The sequence below is a fragment of the Diospyros lotus genome, chromosome 9 (assembly GCF_014633365.1).
Source record: "Diospyros lotus cultivar Yz01 chromosome 9, ASM1463336v1, whole genome shotgun sequence".
Lineage (NCBI taxonomy): Eukaryota > Viridiplantae > Streptophyta > Magnoliopsida > Ericales > Ebenaceae > Diospyros > Diospyros lotus.
This window is the reverse complement of record NC_068346.1, coordinates 20,474,562-20,494,545: the sequence shown is the minus strand read 5'-3', so window position 1 is coordinate 20,494,545 and position 19,984 is coordinate 20,474,562. Positions and strand designations below refer to the sequence as shown.

The 19,984-nt window shown below is 37.0% G+C and overlaps 1 long non-coding RNA gene across 23 annotated transcripts in view; it reads right to left on the bottom strand.

Moving 5' to 3' along the window:
- Nucleotides 1-19,984, bottom strand: part of LOC127809815 (uncharacterized) — a 46,803-nt gene that overhangs the window by 12,750 nt on the left and 14,069 nt on the right. For 7 of the 23 annotated variants that reach the window (XR_008025282.1, XR_008025281.1, XR_008025286.1 and 4 more), the window contains one exon: nt 4,935-5,611. The exons of 1 other annotated variant lie outside the window; for it this stretch is intronic. This is a non-coding gene — a long non-coding RNA (uncharacterized LOC127809815). Of the gene's footprint in view, nt 1-4,931; nt 5,612-17,211; nt 17,488-19,984 lie in introns of those variants that run through there. 15 more of the 23 variants (XR_008025263.1, XR_008025269.1, XR_008025266.1 and 12 more) reach the window with 8 other exon arrangements.

Below are 19,984 nucleotides of genomic sequence, written 5' to 3'. Positions count from 1 at the left end.
TATCAATGTCAATTTCTATTTATCAAGTTACATCTATTAATTTAGTATTATTAATTCTAGAAATGGTTGCGTTGCCTTCCCTGCTTAAGTTATATTTAAAATATTACTAGAATCAATATCTACTCGGCCAAAATAATAATATACAAAATTTGATTGTTTGTCCATATAACTAATTCCTGTATCATTGCATTCCAACTAGAATGCTAATTTTCACATATTTTTCTATTAATATGAAAAAAATGCTGAAAAACATATGTGGATTAAAGTTTGTGAAAATATAACTTGTTATGAAACTAAATTTTGTGGTTTTGAAAAAAATTAATTACATCAATTATTGTTGTTGGTCTTTTTTAAATTTAATGTTTGTGGAAATTTTTGAACTTTTAATATTGTGGTTTATCACTGCCTATTTCTTTATAGCTAATAACTTCAATTTATTTAGTATTGTTCTTGGATCAGCTCTATTGGTCTTGTTTAAATCATCACGTTCTGAAACTTAATGTTTGTTGGAGAATCCTGGACTTGAATGTTGTGGGTTATCATTGTCATTTTTTTTATCTAGTTATATCCATTTATTTAGTGTTATTCATTCTAAAACTAGTTGCATTGTCTTCACTACATAGGTTATATTTAAAATATTATTAGAACACTATCCTTTCTTGCTCCTTGACCAAAATAATAATAGATTAAAATTGATTGTTGGTCTAGAACTAATTCCTGCATCATTGAATTCCTATCGGAAAGCTAATTTGCATACATTATTCTATTAGTATGACAAAAAGTTCTAAAAATAGGTCTGGATTAAAGTTGGAGAAAAAATAAATTGCTGTGAAAGTGACTTTTGTGCCTTTTACTATTGGTAAACCATGGCTTCTTCAGACTTGATGTTTGTGGTGAATTCTGAATTTGAATGTTTTGGTTCGTCACTTCTTATTTTTTTTAGCTAATCATTTCAATTTATCTAATATTTGTTCTCAGACCAAATCTGTTCGTCTTTTGTAAATCATCACTTTCTGAAAGTTAATGTCTGTTGAGGAGTCCTAAACTTGATTGTTGTGGTTTTTCAATGACAATTTCTTTTTATGTAGTTACATCCATTTATTTAGTTTTGTTCATCATAAAAATGGTTGCATTGCCTTCCTTGCTTAAGTTATATTTAAAATATTACTAGAACCACAATACTTTTATGCTCCTTGGCCAAAGTAATAATAGATAAAAAATGATTGTTGGTCCATAAGACTAATTCTTGTATCATTACATTCCACCCAAAACGCTAATTTGCACACATTATTCTATTAGTGTGAAAAAAGTGTTGAAAGATTGGTGTGGATTAAAGTTAGCGAAAAAATAAATTGTCGTAAAATGAATTTTGTGATTTATCAACAATCTGATTCCATCAATTATTTAGTATTGTTGTTGGATCATCTCTCTCTGCCCCATAATGTGTAAACTATGACCTTTTGAAACTTATTGTTTGTGGAGAATTTTGAATTTGAGTGTTCGATTTTATCACTGACAATTTCTTTTTAGTCATTGCTTCAATTTATCTGGTATTATCTTTTGATCATCTCTCTTGGTCCTATATAAATTATCACTTTCTGAAACTTAATTTCTGTGAAGGAATTCTGAACTTGAATGTTGTGGTTTATCATTGTCAATTTCTTTCTATCGAGTTACGTGCATTTATTTAGTATTATTCATTCTAAAAACAGTTGCATTGCCATCCTAGTGTATATTATATTTAAAATATTATTAGATCACCATCCTTTCATTCTCCTTGGGCAATATAATAATGGATAAATATTGATTGTTGGTCCAAAACTAATTCCTACATTATTGCGTTCCACCTGAAATGCTGATTTGTACACATTCTTCTATTAATATGAAAAAAAAGCCTCGAAAAGCAGGTGTTTATTAAAGTTGGAGAAAAAAATAAATTGCTATGAAAATGAATTTTGTGGTTTATTAGCAATCTAATTATATCAATTATTTAGTATTGTTATTGGATCATCTCTCTCAACCCTGTAATATGTGTAAACTATGGATTTTTTAGGCTTAATGTATGTTGGGAATTCTGAATTTGAATGTTGTCGTTTATCACTGTCTATTTCTTCTTAGCTAATGACTTCAATTTATCAAGTATTGTTCCTGGATCACATCTCTTGGTCTTGTGTCACTTTTTGAAATTTAATACCTGTTGTGTAATCCTGAGCGTGAATGTTGTGGTTTATGTAGTATTATTCATTCTAAAAATGGTTGCATTGCCTTTCACCGTTTTAAGTTATATTTAAAATGTAAATAGAACCCCAATCTTTTCTTTTGTCCTTAGCCAAAATAATAATATAAAAAAATTGATTGTTGGTCTATATAAAACTAATTCCTGCATCATTGCATTCCACCTCGAATTCAAATTTTCACACATTCTTCTATTAGTATGAAAAAAAGTGTTGGAAAACTGGTGTGGTTAAAGTTGGTGAAAAACATAAATTGTAATAAAATTGAATGGATTGGGATTCTATTTACATTTTAAACCATGTAAAACCTTATATTTTGAAAAGTGTAAACCATGTAAAACTGTATATTTTTACTTGTGTGATATTTTTACTTGAGAGGAAGAAGATTTTACTTTGAATAGTGTGTTGTGTCTCAAGGATTCTGCATTCTGGTTGCAACAAGCTCTATGGTTGAGAACAATTTCACTTCATCATCTTAGTTATTACCATGAGCCTTGAACAAAAATATTTGATTACAGGCTTTATGTCTTCTCATTCGTTTTTTGTTTTCTATCTTTATTTTTGAAACCAAGAGGTGAAAATTTGAAAAATATTGATTCCATTAACTTTTTACTTCCAACATTGATTTATGTAGGTATGCAAATGTTTGGACTAGCACCATCCTTTTACTTTATAAATTTTTGTGACATGTTAATTTTGTTATGCGCTATGTTCTGTTGTTTTCATAAACTTGACAAAATTGATAGAACGAGCATTTTGGATTAAGGTAATGTTGCACTTTTTTTAATTTTTGGTTCCATGTTTTTTACGTGTACCTAATCTTCTTTTTTGTTCTGTAGGATGGGATTTCAATTATGACTTTTATTTTGTACTGTATTATGCAATTACGAAGGTTTTTCGCTAGCTGAGGTATGTAATTCACTTTTTGTCACGGGTTTGACTTGCACACCTTTTTTTTTTTTGTGAGAAGGTAATGCAGGGAGTTTGTTAATCTTGTATCTTGGAGCATAATTACATTAGAGATTGCATTTCTTCAAGACCTTTATCTCTTAGTATCACCTCTTTCATTTATTAAATTTTAATCTTTTTGTTGGTTTTATGTTTGTATATTGAATGTTGTGTTATGGAATTTGTTTTCTCCACATATATGCATACTTATTTTCTGTCTATCTATGGTGTGATAATCATGGTTTTTGACACTCTCGCCCTTCCTCGTTCCCTACATTTCATCTTTGTCTTTCTCATCATTATCTTCTTGCAACTCCACGTAAAAAATGGTCGCTGCTTAACAAAGTTTGAACATAAGTCAGTTGAAACTTATGGAATAAGCAATATTATTCATCCTCTTTTTGTTTGCTTTTTGATCCTTAATTCTCTTGAATCTCATGGTACCTTAGGGTCACTAAGTAGTTGACCTTTGTACCTTACTTGACCATTCCTAGTAGATTATTGTTACAAAAGTTGATTAAATTTGTTGGTATTCCGTAACCACATAGAAATTTATAATGTACATTTTCTGCATCTAGTTTTCAATCCAAACCCATCCCCAAGTTCACCATGAAAACCTCTACATTACCCTTGTGCTGCATGGGTACATCACTTCGTGTTTGGGTTGTGTATAAAAACGTTTTAGAAAAAGTAACACAACATTGCTAATATTGGGCACTTACATCAACTATGGCCCAATTTTAGTTGACCATAGTTATCCAGAATGCTTTCTAAATTTTCTATTAACTTCAATCAACTGTGGCTTCATCTCCAGTAGACCGAAGTCTTCCAGTAGCCTATTTCCTAGTGTTTTACATGGTTCGTTCCACTTTAAGTTATTAACTTTGCCAAAGTTAATAATCAATTGCAAGAAATGCAATTTCACTTCTATTAAAATATTCTCTATAACACCATGTAATATGGGGTATTACATTTCCAGCTCGAAAACCCACATCATTGTAACACCTTAGAATTGCCTAATACATGCTAAGTTAAGAAAACGTTGAAAAGCTAAAACCATTATGAGTACCCTTCTTGCTCCACTCACTTTCTCTCTCTCCTAGCCATTTTATATTTCTTATTTTATAGGTTGTATAACATAAATAATGATTTCTTAAATGACCAAATTGGCATCTAAAGGGTCTCTTACACATCCTCAAACACTTGGTAAAGTTTTCCACCTAAATCACCTATGCACTGTGCACTCTAATTGCTTTTGTCCCTCAACTTTGAAATTCATACCAGTTATCATTTTTGAACCTTTACATTCTCAGTTATTAACATGCTAAATATTGGTATAAAGATTCATTCAAAGATTGAGCATGCCTTGAGGATTTTTGGTCCTTGAGGATTTTTGGTCCTTGAGAGGGGCTTAAGTATGACCTAATTTTCAATTTACTAAATCCAAACCAAAATACACAAATCTTGGTATATCTAGATCTCCTTATCTGAGATTGCTAACATACTAGGAATTTGCATGTAATTCATTAGGGTCTCAAAAATCAGCTTATTGTCAAACACTGAAAAACTATCAACTAGCCTAAAGAATGGATCTCACAATATGTCCACTATCATAAGCTCAATCAGTGCCCACTCTCGATTGGCCAATAGTTGATCCTCTATACGGTTTATTTTCCACAATTGGCCTTATCGTACAGTTTTACTTGGCTGTCAGCTCCTCTTAAGCTTATTTGATCCTAAACTCTACTTTCCACTAAATAGACAATCGTATTTACATTCTGTTTTCACGATTGACCTTATAGCAAAATTTTAGTTTGATGTCAGCTCCTTTTGGCCTTAGTCAATCATAAACTCAACTTCTCACATGGCTGTTAACTCATGTGGTTTTACATCATCTCTACTTGTTCATACAGACATTTCATAATATCATGCAAGGCCAACCACCAAAGTCACTAACATTTACCTTCACACGACATGACAGAACTTAGCATAACCCAAATCCATGTCTCTGCTACGAAGCTAAAAAGGACTCTCTTACATGAGTGTTGTAACGCCCCGCTTTCCCGAGCGCGTTTATAAATTGGGACAATTCGGGGACAATAAATTTTTTTTCTTTCAAACACTAAAGCTAAACCACATCATTCCTCGAATCCGTCCCAGAATTCTCATACATTAATCTCGAAAGATAATCACTATACATATCAAATGCGGAAGCAATGATCGAAACCTGATATCTTAACAATAATCATAAATCTGTTCTTGCATTTTCATTAGCCATAAGAATATAAATCAACATTTCTCATAACGTTCAGAATCTAAAGTAGCAGAACTTAAATACATGGGCTACATAACATACATTTCATTCTTCATGCACCCTGCTAAGTGCCATTTCATGCCTCATTTATCCTCGAATCTGCTACAATCTCCACCTGGAACGTTTGAATATTCCAGAAACAAAAATCCAAGTTAGATGATGAATTATCTAAGTAAGGGTACAGAAAACATATTTCATGCATGAATGCAATGTCTTTCCTTGTAGGTGTCAACTGCACCTCTCATGCTACCTACCATTTTTGTGGCCCCCTTTTTCAAAGCCGAGGTGTATGGGTGCACCCTTGGTAAAGCAGCGGTGCCAGTTCGTACTCCCTACGGCCTCAAATGCTAGTGATCTATAATATCAACGTGTATTCATGCATTTCATAGTCATGTCATGTATGCAGTATATGTGATGGATACATATCAGGGTATGTCAATATGATGAAAACATTTTCGAGGAACATAAACCACTTACAAACCAAGCATTTTCCATAAAACTAACTTTAATTGGGGAATATCACTTACCTCGATATTCGTGCATTGCCTCAATTTACGTGCCAACCTCAAAATTTGCACAAATCATTTCAACTTAAGCCTCAAAGCATCCTAATCACCATAATTATTTAAATAAACATTAAAATCTATTTTTCCATAATTTCTTACATTTTTTTTAATTTTTTCTCTATTTCTTCCTATTTTTCCTCAATAAATCCAAATTAAATATTTCTAAAATATTTTCTCAAATATTTCATTACGACAATTCATAAAATAATATTCCTGAATTTCTGAAATTTTCTGGAGAATTTTACTTTCCTTGACTTAGCCTTTATAGTTTCCTCGGTTTGCACACCTATCTTGGAAATGCGTGCCCTGGCCACTTTTCTCGCCAAAAACTCTGAAATATTAATAAATCAATATTTCCTATTTTATGAGATTTTTCTTGCATTTTCTCTATTTTTTCTCCATTTTTTTCTTTTCTTCCTTTTTCTTTTCTTTTCTTTTTTCTTTTCTTTCTTCTTCTACTATTCATCATCTCCCTTCTTTGCCCTGCGCGCGCACCACTTGCCTAATTTCCTTTCTCTTTTCATTTATTTTCTTTATTTCTTTCTTCTTTTTCTTTTTCTTCTTCTTCTTCTTCCTCTTTCCCTTCTTTCCCCTACTTCTGCGTGCACAAACCAGCACTTGCGCACTGCCATGGCTGAAACTAGCCAACCCAGGCCACCTTCGTCCGCCCCTGCTACTCGAGCCTTCGGTTGCCTTCGTGCTGCCCGCCATCGCGGTCTGCTCCGCCGTGACCGTTGCCCGCAGCCATGGCCGACCTTTGCATGCGCTGCCATGGCCGCGGCTTGCGGCCATGGTGGCTGTCCACCCATTACAGTTGCTTCCGGCTATCCCTGCGGCTGCCTCCGACCATCGCTAAGAGCTCCCAGCTCCCTCTTGATCTCCCTCAATCTCTCTTTCCTCTCTCGGCCAAGCTTAATGCCGCCTTGCTTCCATCTCCATTCTTGCTTCTTTTCCTCTATTTCTCTCCCTATTTATAGCCAATTTCTAACCCCCTTGCCCATCCCTACCTTGCGTGAAACACACTCTAATTGTTGCCAACACATTGCAAGTCGTGGAGATTACAGAAGGTATGGGATTGACGTGCAAAGCCTTCCAAAATTTGCAGAGGTGGCCATTGCGTGTAAATCCTTTTAACACTTACTTGCAGGAAATGGCATAAAGTATGGAGATACAAATGGTTGGCTGCCATCACTCACCGCACACACAACACGTACATCATATATATCTATATATATATACCCACTTCAATTAATAATTAAAACTCCACCTTACTTGTAAGCTTGCGTGAAGATTACTTAATTGTTATCCATGATTTGGCAGAGGGGAATGGCCATACATACGCCTACATTTATATATATATATATATACACTCGTTATATATCATATTAATATATAAAAAATTACACAATTAAATTTTAATTTTCTCATAATGTCACTTGGGCAACTTCGTAATTTCAATTATACCCTCGAACACTGAATTAAATTGCATTTTAATACAGAAAACGCAAAATTAATAATTCCAAATTTACTCGATAAAGACGATTTCGCCCCAATGTTCTCACTAGGCTGTCGTTTCATCTTGAAACCACTGAAGGGTTGCTTATTACGCAAAATCGGAGCCCCCCTAAGGTTCCATTGATTTTTCGGGAGTCTCCTACAACGATTTGGTTTTACAGCCTAAATGATAGCTGTATTTTAGCTGTATCGAAAACTGTTCCCGATCCGATTTCTTTTGATACCATAAATCCTAACTCAGAACGCACATCGAGACCATATCATTTTCCTTAGATAATTTCACTCCAAGGCATTCCCTGTAGTCGATTCGGTACTTATAATTGTTATCAAGCCAATTCTTCGGTATTCTAAACTTATCGAAATTACGTGACAACCTCATACGAACATGGGGTATTACAAGTGTGATGCATAATTCCTAGTTATCTTACCTCCAAGTTCATCTTAAATTTGAATTTCAAGTGGTTTTGAACCTAACTCTTTTAGCATGGGATTATACATCGCAATGGTCTAAATTTCATTTGTCACTATTGACAATTTTGTTTTTCTCAACAATATTGTTCTTTCATGAACTCTTTCCATCTAGCCTTCACTTGTCTTGCCTTGATCCACCCTTAATACCATGAGTTGGCAGTATCATTGAGATATGCCGGAGCCATGGTGATCCTGTGCACCTCGGGCACATTAAACAACTGAAAGAATCTGTCACATCGACGAATCCACCAACTCGGCTTGGATCCGTCAAACAAAGGAATCTCCAAATGAGGCATAGGAATGGAGACATTAGTGTGAGAATTCAAACCTCTTACTGGTGTTTCGGTGTTCGCCTTTGACGGCTCACTCGGCTTAATGAACCTGTCAGGTCGTGGCAGTATTTCGTGGCCAGAATGGTTGGGATTAGTTGTCAATCGCGGTGGAAATTTAGGCGGCAACCTGAATTGTGGGAGGGTAGAGAGCATATTGAATATGCTATGAATTCTCTACTCATACTGATCGATGGTTTCCTGATGTTTTTCCAATTCCCTCTGCATCGCTTCTCTAGCAGTAGCTTGATCTTCCTAGCCTTGAGCGATCGCCTCGTGAGTTTGGTTCATTCCAAACTCCAGCGCCTCCACACGTGTCTCCATTTGCTTCATACATGTGTCTTCCGCCATTAATTTTGCTCCAAGTACTATCACCTTCACTCACCAAGGTTGTCCCGCTCTGATACCAAATGAGAAATTTCGGATCTGAGACTTATGTAAAATTGGAATTGCAGAATTCAAATTGGAGGGAGAAGGAGAATTTGAAGAGGAGGAGGGAGAATTGAGAAGAAAAGACAGAATTTTGGAGGGAAAGATTTATGTTCTATTCATTTGCATAAATCCCATCCTCTGCGCCTCTCTTCCTTTTATAGGCAGCCTCATGGTTGTAACCTCCATGTACAAGTGGTTATAGCTGTAACCAATTAGTACAGCTATGGCTTATTACAATACTAGGCTAATTACTATCTTACCCCTCTAACTACTAACTACATTCATGCCCTTGCCTGCCCTTTAGGGTCGTGACATTACATTAACATGCAATTTCTCAATATAGTGACTAGCCTATGGCCTAATGGAAACCTCAGTTCACTGCCTTCCTAGGAAATATCATGTTGACTTGGCGTCACGTGGCTGTAGGTGCAAGCACGAAATAACCATAATATGTATGAAATAATAGTATGAAAAACAATGCAATGCATATGACAGCATGCAGTGTGCAGCATGCAATTTAAGGGCTGGTTTGGTAACCTTTTAGGCTTGTTGCTTCAATTTGTTCAACAAGAGTATAGAATCCAACTTTAATTCTATGCTTAGCACAATGATGTTTATAAGTTCCTTACTGACCCCTAATTTGTTCAGCTTTCACACTGGTCCTTTGAACTAAAGGCAAGCTGAAACTCAATTAAGATTCTTTCTCTCTCTCTCTCTGTTTTTTTCTCAAGCAGCCACACCCATTCATAAGGCTATTTGGCTATATATAGAGGAAAAAAAGCAACCAGCATAACATTGCTTTATCCTTTCCAGCTTAAATTTTCACAAGAGAAAAGAACGATATATAGCATAAAACAATTAGCAGCACTCAATTATGCATAATTACACAAAGAGCTGCTTAGCACTAAAAGCCAATGCCACAAAGAGATGAATATAATACTGATTTCTTCTTGTGCCTTACACAATCCCAAGGCTGGTGAGAGACTCTGATTAAGTTGCTTATTTTCAACTTCTTCTTGTTGGATCCTTGAATTTGTCACTAAGATATGCCTCAGCTCAAGAATTTTAGCTCAAACCAAGGTGACATCAGTGCAGCCTACACACACTGTTGACAGTTCATCAAAACAGTCCACATTTTCCTTCAAGCTGTTGGCAATTTTACTTTCCCATCTTCAGCTTCCTTGCATCATCCTATTGTCAATTCTTCTCCTAGGCAACTTAGTCTCAACCATTTTTATGGCTGTTCATCTTCTATTCACATAGTCTTGCGGACACACTGAGGGCATAGAGTGTCACACTATGACTTGCTTATTTGTGGACAATTCATGAGACATTACAATTATGAACTTTTTTGTTCAGTTCTTAAGTATATTGGTTTTGATATTGGGGATAGGTACATAGTTGAATTTTGTTTGCATTATTGGTCTAACTATTGGAATGCTTTTATTGATCTTTTTAAGTTTGGGAGGGCTGAAGATGTGATTTTTAGTGGGTGGTTTGAGTTATCCTTTAATGGTATTATATGGTCTCCAAGTGTTACGTGGAATTTGTGTGATCAGAAAATTTACTTGTCACGACCAGTTATTTATTTTTATTTCTATTTTTACTTATTTTGCTGAAGTAGTTAGTTATTGCTTTTATTATCTGATTATTCTTAGTAATAGAGTAGTGGGGAGGTAGTGGAGTAATTAAAGGAGCAGTTACTAGTAGTGGAGGAGTGGTAACTACTCTATGGAATTGTGGGCTGCTTATATATAACAGCCATAACCCTTATGGCCGGATGTCAATGTATGAATTATGAAGAATTTATTAAAGTCTCTCATTTTCCCCTATTGTTCTCTATGATTCCCCTCTCAATTCTATCAGATTTCTCCCCCATTTCTCTCGATTTTTCCCTATTTTCTGTCAGTCTCCCTCATTCAATTTGTTCTACATAATATTTTGTTTGTTTCCCCTTCAATTCTTACTATTTCTCCCTCAATTTCTAGTTTTATCTCCAAAGAAAACAACAGTTAGGGTTAGGATCCTGATAGTCTTAGAGTTGTGCATTTTTCCATAAGTTCCCCCGTCATTGTTTGTTGATATTTTTTTTTCCTTTTTTTTTTTGGGGGGGGGGGGGGGGAGGTGTTGAGCAATGGTTATTCACCTTGTGGTGCAATGGTTCCATCTACATTAATATTTTGTCCTATTTGGGTTAGGATTGGTCCTCTAAGGTTGTCTATCTCCTCCTTTCATGATGTGGAGTGTATAGAGAAAGAAATCTTATAGCTTGTGAAAAGATTTAGGTTGAAGAGCACTGTTCTCATTTTTCTTCAATCTTGGGCAGGGGTTGAGTGTTGTTTCTTGCAATTTCCTTTTTGTTGCTGTTGAATGATTTTTCTCAGTTTATGATAAATGTCAGTGTAATTCATAGTGCTCAGGTAACTCTTTGTTGGACCTTTTACAGCCTAGCTTGATTGATACTGTTGCATTTAAAAATGATTTAGTTGTGGCCATCATATTTGAATAGTTTGTGAAATGGTTAGGCTTGCATTACTAGTTAATAGTTAGTTTTCAGTCACCATTACTCCTAGCTAACTATTGTATTAACCGTTTTCTTATTTGTTCTCATTGTGTACACGGGCTGGTCTCCAACTTTTTTCATTAAAGTGATTATTTTTCTTAGTGGAAATGGAATTTGTCTACTTGTTACTTCTGAGGAACCTTGCCACTTTGTTGATAGTTTCTATACATTTATAATTTTGAGCATGGAAGGATACGCATAGCTTGAGTTCCATTACATATCAATTTTGCATCACAAGCTTCATGGCGTGCATAATAGAATTGTCTTGTTTTGTTTTTTTATTTAAAATTCCAGCATAAATGATCTGAATTTTGGTCATATTTTCATTCTAATTTGACCGTCTTGGGCTGTTCCTATTTCTTGAATCTCTATGTTTTCCTCACCCTATCTCTTAGTTTCCTTCTCTTTCAATGTCAACCCTTGAGGAAGAGGCTTGAGTTCGACTATTTAAGAAGAGAAAGAGAGAGAGATCGGAGAGAGAATTTGGGAGGGAAAGTGAGAGAAGAGATTAGAGAGAAAATTAGTGGAAAAGAATTCAATTCTCATTCCACAATGAATTCCCATCCTCCTGCATAATAGCCTTATGTAGGCTGTTCCTCATGGTTTACACCCACCCGAGGGTATTATGGTAAAGCTTCTAACATAATCAGTTAGCTCCCTCCAATTCTACAATTGAAAATTTAAAATGCAATTGAAAATTACAAAACAACCCATGGGGTCGTGACATTCTCCCCCTTTCAATTACATTCTTATCCCTAAGAATCCTTCACAGTAGGCCAGCCACTTATGGGAATCTTGTCAGCAACTCGGGTAGGTACTCCCATGTAGTATGGTCTGGTTGTAATTACGACCGTTGGACAAGAACTTGTGTTAGGGGTGTTGCTCCTTGATAGACCACCCTCTTATCTTGGATGGCCTGCGACTAGGGTTTCTTCGAGCTTATCTTTTGCTGTCGATAGTTGGCTAATGGTGGCCTTTGGGTCAAGGGATTTCTTGAGAAGTGACACGTGAAACACCGGGTGCATGTTGATTCCTTCAGGTAACCTTAACTTGTAGGCTACTTTTCCCACTCTAGCTTCAATGACATAGGGCCCAAAGTACTTGGGACTGAGCTTTGATGCCGGTGTGGAAGTGAATGGTTGCTGCGAAGACCTTCTAACCTTAAGGAACACCTTGTCCCCAATCTCAAAAGTCCTGTCACTTCTCCTCTTGTCCGTTGTTTGTTTCATCCTGTTTTGAGCACCAACTACTTCCTTCTTTAGAACAGAGAGCATATCCTTCCTTTGTTGTAAGTACTGCTCCACTATTGCTAGGCTAAAAGAAGTGCTAGCTATAGTCGATAGTTGAGGGGGTTTGTATCCAAACACAGCCAAGAAAGGACTTCTCTTGATGGCACAATGAAAACAAGAGTTGTACCACCACTGGGCTAGCAGCAACCATCAGTTCCAACTCTTGGGCCTTGTAAAACATATGCACATTAGGTATGATTCGAGGCATTGGTTGACCTTCTCCGTTTGACCATCGATTTGAGGGTGGTAGGCAGACAGCTGTAACCCAACTCCCAATTTCTTGAACAATTCTTGTCAGAAATTATTGGTGAATATTTTATCCCTGTTCGATACTATTGTCTTAGAGACCTTGTGTAGCTTTACCACTGAATCCAAGAAAATCCTATCCACCTATTATGCTGAGAAGGGGTGCACGAGGCTGATGAAATGCCTAAATTTTGTTAGTGTTGAAGTTTGCCTAGAGTTTTTGATGCGATAGAAGATCAGTATGTTGAAGTCTATCGGCTGGAAATTTTAGATCAATTAGGGCTTTTAAGTATAAGTGTAATTATTTTGTAATTTGGAGGGCCTAATTGTAATTTCCCATAGTAGTTAGTTATCTTGGGAATCTCGCCTTTTCTATTTATAGGAGGGCAAGGTGGGCAGTCGAGATCACTTGAAGAGAGAGCTTCTCTTTGTCTATGTTCGAGTGAGGAGTTCCGTTCTTGAGAAAGAAAGAGAGGCAGTTTAGTCTTGTGTATTTCTTGGGAGAATGTGTGCTTGTACTCGGGGAGATAGATGAGTGTTTAGAAGCTTGGTGTACTGATCTTTATTATCCTAATAAAGGTTGTTTGAAGTGGGTGTTGATTGCTGGATATAGGTTTGCGTAAAGGCATTCCGAACCAGGGTATATCTGGTCTTTTCTGGTTTTGTTTTATCTTTTCTAATTCTGTTTTCGTTGCTGGTTTTTTGTGTGGTTTACTGTTTCTGCGAGTTGCTTTGAATTCGTGAGGGAATTCTCTTTGTTTGGCTTCGGGTAATCAGTCCTAAATATCAACAGTTAGTCTGTCCACATCCACTAGGATCACGTCTTTGCCTTTGGATTTTGGTAACCCTTCCACAAGATCCATAGATATACCTTCCCATGCCTATTCTGGAACCTCTAAAGGCTGCAACATGCTTGGGTATGGCACTTGCTCGTGCTTACATCTTTGGCACGTCTCGCATGCCAACACAAATTCTACAAGGTCTTGCTTTTGTTTTGGCCAAAAGAACAATTGTTTGACCTTGTGGTAGGTAGCCCTAATCTCGGAATGACCCCCTAAAGGTGATTAATGTAGTGACCGCAATATCTTTTCTTTCAACCCTTTATCATCTCCCACCACCAGTCTACCCTGAAATCTGATGAGGCCGTTGGACAGTGAATAACCTTTCTCGTTTGTAGTTTATACTGCCAATTTGGTTAAGAGTTCTTTCACCCACTTAGTATTCTCGTTACTTTGCACCACTTCTTTTATCTACTCTGGCACCACGGCTGTGATAGCGTGGCATTGGCCTTTCTTGTCTCTATCCTCCCTTCTGGATAGGTATATTTTCCTTCCCATTGCGGTAGAGTATGGTATAATCCAGCCCCATGAGCTTGGATACCCCCTTCTTTTGTAGCTGGGACTGTAATCTTTGCTGGGACAGAAATCTGATACTCTCATGATCTGTTTTAATCATAAAAGGGTCACCTTCTAAATAATGCCTCCATTTGTCTATGGCCTTCAGTACTGCTAGTTGCTCCTTCTTATACACACTCCACCCCAAATGCTTAGGTCCCAACGCCTGACTTGTAATACCCCAAGAGCCGAGAAAAGAGTAGTATATGTCGAGGATAAGTAAGGAAAGAAACAACACCAGCTGGATACCTTTTGGGCTGAATGTAGGCAAAGAACTCCCGGATTAAGCGTGCTTGAGCTGGAGAAGCTCAAGGATGGGTGACCCCTTTGGAAGTTCACGTAGGCCCATCAGGTTACATTGTTTCGGTCATTCCTATCGCTTGATGCGGGATATTACATGACTGATGTAGGCAATAGGTTTTCCCTCCTGCATTAGTACAACCCCTATTCCTTTGTCACAAGCATCCATCTCTACTATGAATTGTTTGGAGATATCGAGTAGAGCCAATATTGGTTCTTTGGTCATTGCTTTTTTGAGAGTCAGGACAGTTGCTTTTGCTTGGGGATTCCAATGGAACCCATCTTTCTTCAATAGATTTGTCAAAGGCTGCTAATTACCCCATAGTGCCTTATAAATTTTTGATAATAGCCTATTAATCCCAAGAATCTCCTTAGTTTTCTTACAGATCCTAGCCTTGGCTACTCCACCATTGTTGTGACCTTGCTGGGGTCTATTTTAACCCCTTTCTCTGATATAATGTGCCCCAAATACCCCACCTCATTCCTGGCAGAAATACACTTAGATAGCTTGGCATACAATTGGTTTGATCTAAGGATTTCAAATGTGGTTTGAAGGTAGGTTAGGTGTTGTTCCAGGTTTGGGCTATAGATGAGTATATTGTCAAAAAACACTAGGATAAACTTTTGAAGATAGGGAGTAAAAACCTGGCTCATGAGTGCTTGAAAGGTAGCGAGAGCATTAGTAAGACCGGAAGGCATGATTACAAATTCATGTAGACCTTGGTGGATTCAAAAGGTTGCTTTGGGGATATTGATGGGTTTCATCCGAATTTGATGGTATCCGGATCGAAGGTCTAGCTTAGAGAATTTTGGCTCATGCCAACTCATCCAACAGGTCATCTATAAGGGGAATAGGAAATTTGTTCTTGATGGTGTGATGATTGAGTTGACGATAGTCGCTACAAAATCTCCTTGAGTCATCCTTCTTTTTAACCAATAGCACGGGTGATGCGAAAGAGCTTTGGCTGGGTTGTATAAAGGAAGTAGCTAACATGTTGGAAATTTGTTTTTCAATCTCAGCCTTTTGGGTGGGTGAATAACGATTTGGTTGAATGTTTACTGGTGTAGTTTGAGGTTTGAGGGGAATGACATGGTCCAAAGGTCTTTTGGGTGTTAGAGAATTAGGCTCATTGAACAAGTCCTTATATCTTTCCAAAAGTAAGTTCAAGCTATCTATGGTAGTTACTTGGGAATAGGTTGAGTAGCATTCTCCCTTCTCACGTCGTTAAGGCTTCATTTCTTCATCAGATTCTTCCCTTTCTATAGCTTGGATTGAGTATAACTGTGTGATTTGTCCCCATGTCTTCTGAAACAACTTTTTCAATTTACTTCCCTTAATCATCTTGCACTGTCCTTGTTCCAGGCTGAGTTTTAATCTCCTTCATTCCATTTCTACCGTTACCTCCAACTTGTTGAAATCAAAGGTAAGTGGAATGACAACTCTCATCCAATCCACGCCCAGGACTATATTGCATCTTCCCAGCTCTGATATTCTGAACTCATAGCCATGCATCACCCATTTGAAGTCCACACACTTACAATGGCTGTACATCTTTTGCCCATTGGCTACGGTCACTGATAATGGGGTGGTGTGCGTCATTTGGCATTTTAGTTCGTGGGCAGTAGCTTTGTTCAAGAAGCTATGAGTACTACCACTATCGATCAACACCATTAGCTTCTTATGTCTTACCTGCCGAACCTTCATCTTTTCTATAGGGCCACCTTTAAGAGCATGAAAGGAAATTTCTCCTCCTTTTTTCCCTTGATCGTTTGCATAATCATCCTTTGCCTCTTTATCTTTTTCTTCTTGTTCTTCTTCCCCTTGGGTTTCCTCTTCCTTTCTTTCTGCTCCTTCCATGTTAAGCATGTGCCTCCTACACTGATGGTTAGGTCCGTATTTGTCACCACATTGAAACATAATCCCAACATTCTCCTTTGTTCCATTGTTGGAACTCTGTTAGTCGTGGTACTAGGACCCATTTTTACTCCTCCCGTAGGCACAGGCATCAATCCCTTAGTGTTGCCCCTTGTTAGGTATCCAGCCACCGGCATTGGCCTCGGTGTTGATCTATTCCTCTTATATCTGGCCTCTAGAGTTAATTCTTACAACCTGACCTTATTCGCTGCTTCCCTCTCAGTGACCGATAGGAACATTTTTACCGTGGACCTTAGCTCGTCTTTTAGACCACTAATGAAACTCGAGACAAAATATTGGTCTGTGAGAGTGGGTTGAGCACTCCACATCAATGCCCCCAGCTCCATGAATTTTTCCTGATGCTCCGTGACCGTCCCTTCTTGCTTGAGTTTGTTGAATTCCTCAATGACATCGGTCATGTTCTTTTCTCTAAACCTCACACACAACTCTTCTGCAAAGTTAATCCATCTCGCCCCCATACCCTTGGATTTGGACCACCCTCGGTACCGTCTATCAACCATATCATTAAGATATGCCGTAGCTATGGTTATCCTCTGATTCTCGGGTATGTAATATAATTGAAAATACCTCTCACATCTTCGGATCCACCAACGTAGTTTGGATCCTTCAAAACGAGGTATGTCTAGCCTTGGTAGATGACCTTGGCTAGATCTAGAGGAATTCAACACTCATACCTGATCACGTGTCTCTTCGAATTGTGGTTCTCCCGCCTCCGAAACTTCCTATGGTCTCAGCAATATGCCAGGTCCCGATGATCCCATCTTCGGCTCTTCTCGGGGAGGAAACTCCGGTGGCAACAGGAATTGAGGTAATGCAGATAGCATCTGCTGATCCATAGTCTCCCTCTGCCTGGCCAATTCCCTTAGAACTCCATCATTAGATGCTGCGATATCCTCTTGCAGCTCTTCCCAAATCGATCGTATTTTTTCTCTGCTCTGTGTAACCACCTCCTGCGTTTGAGTGAGAATTAGCTCCCTCCAATTCTACAACTGAAAATTTAAAATGCAATTGAAAATTACAAACAACCCATGGGGTCGTGGCATTCAATTCACAAACTTGGATATATACTTTTTTGGGATCAAATACGGTATAAGTGTGATTTTTGACAAGGGCTTGAAGAAACCCCTTTATACTTGTGTGCGATATGTTTGTTTGCTTGTTAGTATATGGAGCATGCCATTTTTCTACACTAATTTGAGAAGTTTGAGTGGATGAGGCAATTCTATTGTTGTTTGGTAATGTATTCATGAAAAAAGCACAACTCTCAATTGCTAAATTATAAATTTTAATAAAGATGGTTGCAGTTATCTTTTGTTAAAATCTTTTACATAGCTAACTTTGTCTTCCGCAACTCCTAGGCCACTACCCACAAATTCTTCCCCCCTTTTGAAAATGTATTTTTCTTATTTTTAGCTTTTCTTGAATGAATGCTGCACTGGACTAGTCACAGAAGTAGTTGTTTTGTTTTCCCTAAATTGTTTCTTACAATGAAATGTATTTCAAATGCCACATAAGCACAGGTATTACGTCAACCCTTACCTATTTACCCTAGTGACAAATAAATTCACTGAACTTACCCAAGCAAATGTTGGGTTATGTATGCTATTTGCAGATGACATTTTGTTTTCGTATGAGACAAAAGAAGGCATGAATACTCAACTTGATATAAATGAATACTTTAGAGTCTAAAGGTTAATAGAGTGAAATGCATAAAGACCTCCTAGGGATAAGAGACATAAGGCTAAAGAGAGAGCCCAAAAGGGATCTTTTGTGTATAATCCTACACAATCTCAAAAATGGACAAATTCATTTTCCTAGGAATACATACAAGACGTGTCACTACAACAAGGATAGTGGTAACCCTGCTATTAATTACTTCGTTTGTAAGTTTTAGTAAAAATATATGTCAATGATGTTATGATAAAACTGGAAGATCAAGTCAATATCAAGAAAAGACAAGTCTAGATTTCTTGGATCAATTACCCAAAATGATAAAGAGATTAATGAGAATGTTACTCATAGAATTAAGGTGGATGGTCAAAATGCAAAATTGCTTTCGGATATGGTAGTAAGATTTTATTACAGCTAAAAAAAAGAATTTACAAGATGATTATAAGATTAGCTTTCTTCTATAGCATAGAATTTTAGCTAATTAAGTACCAACATACAAAAAGGAATAAATTAGGAATTATGTTATTTGTAAAAAGATTGAAATGACACCTCCTATTATATCTAAGATCTGTGAGACTGTGACATGATTAACATGGTTTGACTATATAAAATAAAGACTAGTCGTGGCTTCTATGAGGAGTGTGATTGAGATTGAACAAGTGGTTAGTAAAAGAGGTAGAAGAAGACCAAAAAAAACTTGGTGGATGATATTTAGTTATAGTCTTACTTTTAAGGGTCTTATAAAAGATGAGACCATAGATAGAAATTAATGAAGAGCTAGAATTTGTAGTTGACTCCATAAAGTGGGAAAAGGGCTTGTTGTTTTTATTTTGGGAGTGTGGTAGGGGTTAAGAGTATATTTGGAGATGCAAAGCACCGAAAATGAAGTCAATTGCATTTGTTGCTAACTATTAACTTTGGGCTTATCCAAGTAATAGTATTTTTGGTTGTGATATAGAAACTTCTTAGTTTTTAAGCCATGAATAGAGTTTTGCAACACATAATTCTATTTCTATTGTAATACCCTAAGTCATTGTGAATAAATTTATTTATTAGTATATAGTTTAATTATAATGGTGTGTTATAATCATAGTTAAATGCATTGCATATAGTTTAAAATAAATAATAATAATATATCAGATATTGTTGAAATTTAATAAGGTATATAGAAAAAATATCAGAAATGGGTATATGTATACGTATGTATATATGTATGATATAAAGGTGTATATTTATATATCTGTATATATATATATATAATCACTGAAAATCTAGAGCAGGCGCATGGCCAGAGCATGGCCGCGCCTGGAGGCCATTCCGACGTCCTTGAGAGCATTTACAATCGGCCACTAGAGGTAAGGGGAGCTTTAAATGCTCCCAAGGACGTCGGAATGGCCTCCAGGACGCGTGGCCATCCATGATAGGGCAAGTCATATCGGATTTTGGCTATAAATAGCCGAGTTTGCGCAAGGCCTTCATCAGATTTCTTTTGTTTCATAGATTGCTCGATTTGGGTAGTGTTTGAGAGCTTCGTGAGTAGGGTTTTGATCCTCAAGGCGTGGGCAAATTTCCTGGTGATTTTGGTGGCCAACGGAGCAAAGGAAGCGGTGGAACAAAGCTTCGCCGAAAAATCACAAGTCACCAGAGCCGAGGCTTTAAACGCAAAAATCGAGGTATTCTACTATGTTTTTCGCAAATTTAAGGCTATTTTTAGAATCAGGAGGTCGAATATAGGGGGGAGGCAAGCTTCTTTTGAAGCTTTAGCGGGCAGCGTCG